Below are 3,846 nucleotides of genomic sequence, written 5' to 3'. Positions count from 1 at the left end.
TTTGGAGAAATGTTCTGTAGGTGGTGAGAGCTGAGCACGAATATGTCCGTGGTGCAATTGGCTAGCACGTTCGGCTGTTAACAAAAACGTTGGAGGTTTGAGCCCTCTCGAGAGCGGTGTGTGTCTTTTTTTTCTTCGCACTGATAGCTTTGGAGAAATGTTCTGAGGGTGGTGAGAGTGGAACACGACTATCTCCGTGACGCAATTGGCTAGCGCGTTCAGCTGTTAACCAAAAGGTTGGAGGTTCGATCCCTCCGGAAAGCGGTGTGTCTCTCTTTTTTTGCGCTGATAGCTTTGGAGGAATGTTCTGACGGTGGTGAGAGTGGAGAACGACTGTCTCCGTGGCGCAATTGGCTAGCGCGATCGGCTGTTAACCGAACGTTTGGAGGTTCGAGCCCTCCCGGGAGCAGTGTGTCGCTTTTTTTCTTTGCGCTGATAGCTTTGGAGAAATGTTCTGACGGTGGTGAGAGTACAACACGACTATCTCCTCGGCGCCATTGGCTAGCGCGTTCAGCTGTTAACCAAAAGGTTGGAGGTTCGAGCCCTCTCGAGCGCGGTGTGTCTCTTTTTTTGCGCTGACAGTTGTGGAGAAATGTTCTGACGATGGTGAGAGTAGAGCACGACTGTCTACGTGGCGCAATCGGCTAGCACAATCGGCTGTTAACCAAAAGGTTGGAGGTTCGAGCTCTCCCGGGAGCGGTGTGTCTCTTATTTTCTTTGAGCTGATAGCTTTGTAGAAATGTTCTGACGGTGGTGAGAGTGGAGCACGAATATCTCCGTGGCGCAATTGGCTAGCGCGTTCGGCTGTGAATCAAAACGTTGGAGGTTCGAGCCCTCCCGAGAGCGGTGTGTTTTTTTTCTTTGCGCTGATAGCTTTGTAGAAATGTTCTCACGATGGTGAGAGTGGAGCACGACTGTCTCCGTGGCGCAATTGGCTAGCGCGATCGGCTGTTAACCGAACGTTTGGAGGTTCGAGCTCTCCCGGGAGCAGTGTGTCGTTTTTTTAGGGGCGAAGCACCTTAGAGCGTGGGCTGTGCGTCCCCTGTAGCCTGTATGTAGCCACCTCTAGTTTAGTTCTTGCAGTGTTCACTAGATGGCGGTACCGTCCCCTGTATGTAGCCACCTCTAGTTTAGTTCTTGCAGTGTTCACTAGATGGCGGTACCGTCTCCTGTATGTAGCCACCTCTCGTTTAGTTCTTGTAGTGTTTACTAGATGGTGGTACTTGTAGCTGATGATGAAAAGATGCAAGATGTTATAAACTAGAAAGCGGTACTTGTAGTTGATGAAAGACGCGAGATCTTATAAAATAGGAATGATGTCACATATGGCGCGTGTCATTGGTTGAAGGCAATCGTTCGATTTAGTGCGGCGACGTACGCTAGGGGGAGCGTTGTAATAAAATCCGTTCGCTGTTGGCGCGCGCTCGGAGTCGCCGGATGGATAAGGCTGCACAGCGGAGAGAGCGCAAGGCACAGAACATAAAGCCGTCATAATGAAGGGACATCGCAAGCCATCCATCGTCTAAGAACAAATAAAAGTTGATTTGTGTATATACACACACAGCGTTTCTCGCGTCTTTACATGATGATCGACTGGGCGAATTACGCGGAAGATTCACAGTTTACCGATGAATCCCTCCGGAGCTTCGCCCATTCATCATCATACACCCCGTGAATATGCCGTAACTTTTTTTTGTTTGCGCTGATACTTTTGAGGAATGTTATGACCGTGGTGAGAATTGAGCACGACTATCTCCGGGGCGCAATTGGCTAGCACGATCAGCTGTTAACCAAAAGGTTGGAGGTTCGAGCCCTCCCGAGAGCGGTGTGTCTCTTTTTTTCTTTGCGCTGATAGCTTTGGGGAAATGTTCTGATGGTGGTGAGAGTAGAACACGACTATCTCCTTGGCGCCATTGGTTAGCGCGTTCAGCTGTTAACCAAAAGGGCGGAGGTTCGAGGCCTCTCGAGAGCGGTGTGTCTCTTTTTTTTGTGCTGACAGCTGTGGAGAAATGTTCTGACGGTGGTGAGAATAGAGCACGATTGTCTACGTGGCGCAATTGGCTAGCACAATCGGCTGTTAACCAAAATGTTGGAGGTTCGAGCTCTCCCGGGAGCGGTGTGTCGCTTTTTTTCTTGTCGCTGATGCCTTTGAGGAAATGTTCTGACGGTGGTGAGAGTGGATCACGACTATCTCCTTGGCGCCATTGGTTAGCGCGTTCAGCTGTTAACCAAAAGGTTGGAAGTTCGAGGCCTCTCGAGAGCGGTGTGTCTCTTTTTTTTGCGCTGACAGCTGTGAAGAAATGTTCTGACGGTGGTGAGAGTAGAGCACGACTGTCTACGTGGCGCAATTGGCTAGCACAATCGGCTGTTAACCAAAACGTTGGAGGTTCGAGCTCTCCCGGAAGCAGTGTGTCGCTTTTTTTCTTTGCGCTGATACCTTTGAGGAATGTTATGACCGTGATGAGAATAGAGCAGGACTGTCTCCGTGGCGCAATTGGCTAGCGCGATCGGCTGTTAACCGAAAGGTTGGAGGTTCGAGCCCTCCCGGGAGAAGTGTGTTGCTTTTTTTCTTTGCGCTGATAGCTTTGGAGAAATGTTCTGACGGTGGTGAGAGTACAACACGACTATCTCCTTGGCGCCATTGGCTAGCGCGTTCAGCTGTTAACCAAAAGGTTGGAGGTTCGAGCCCTCTCGAGAGCGGTGTGTCTTTTTTTTCTTTGCGCTGACAGCTGTGGAGAAATGTTCTGACGGTGGTGAGAGTGGAGCACGACTGTCTCCGTGACGCAATTGGTTAGCACGTTCGGCTTTTAACGGAAAGGTTGGAGGTTCGAGCCCTCCCATGAGCGGTGTGTCGCTTTTTTTGCGCTGATAGCTTTGTAGAAATGTTCCCACGGTGGTGAGAGTGGAACACGACTATCTCCGTGACGCAATTGGCTAGCGCCTTCGGCTGTTAATCAAAAGGTTGGAGGTTCGATCCCTCCGGAGAGCGGTGTGTCTCTTTTTTTCTTTTCGCTGATAGCTTTGGAGGAATGTTCTGACGGTGGTGAGAGTGGAGCATGACTGTCTCCGTTGCGCAAATTGCTAGCGCGATTGGCTGTTAACCGAAAGTTTGGAGGTTCGAGCTCTCCCGGGAGCATTGTGCCGCTTTTTTTCTTTGCGCTGATACCTTTGAGGAATGTTATGACCGAGGTGAGAATTGAGCACGACTATCTCCGAGGCGCAATCGGCTAGCACGTTCAGCTGTTAACCAAAAGGTTGGAGGTTCGAGCCCTCCCGAGAGCGGTGTGTCTCTTTTTTTTTGCCCTGATAGCTTTGTAGAAATGTTCTGACCGTGGTGAGAGATGAGCACGACTGTCTCCGTGGAGCAATTTGCTAGCGCGATTAGCTGTGAACAAAAACGTTCGAGGTTCGAGCCCTCCCGAGAGCGGTGTGTCTCTTTTTTCTTTGCGCTGATAGCTTTGTAGAAATGTTCTCACGGTGGTGAGAGTGGAGCACGACTGTCTCCGTGGCGCAATTGGCTAGCGCGATCGGCTGTTAACCGAAAGTTTGGAGGTTCGGGCCCTCCCGGGAGCAGTGTGTCGCTTTTTTTCTTTGCGCTGATAGCTTTGGAGAAATGTTCTGACGGTGGTGAGAGTAGAACACGACTGTCTCTCTGACGCCAATGGCTAGCGCGATCGGCTGTTAACCGAAAGTTTGGAGGTTCGAGCTCTTCCGGGAGCGGTGTGTCGCTTTTTTTCTTTGCGCTGATAACTTTGAGGAATGTTATGACCGAGGTGAGAATTGAGCACGACTATCTCCGGGGCGCAATTGGCTAGCGCGTTCAGCTGTTAACCAAAAGGTTGGAGG

General features: G+C 50.6%; 1 non-coding gene across 1 annotated transcript; it reads left to right on the top strand.

Annotated features, from left to right (window-relative positions):
- Window positions 1-2,480: 2,480 nt before the first annotated feature.
- On the top strand, window positions 2,481-2,553 carry TRNAN-GUU (transfer RNA asparagine (anticodon GUU)). The gene has a single exon. It is a non-coding gene; the product is annotated as a tRNA-Asn (tRNA).
- The last annotated feature ends 1,293 nt before the right edge of the window (window positions 2,554-3,846 follow it).

The sequence above is a fragment of the Rhipicephalus microplus genome, chromosome 4, assembly GCF_043290135.1.
Source record: "Rhipicephalus microplus isolate Deutch F79 chromosome 4, USDA_Rmic, whole genome shotgun sequence".
In the NCBI taxonomy this organism is placed as follows: domain Eukaryota; kingdom Metazoa; phylum Arthropoda; class Arachnida; order Ixodida; family Ixodidae; genus Rhipicephalus; species Rhipicephalus microplus.
This window is presented reverse-complemented; position numbering and strand designations above follow the sequence as displayed.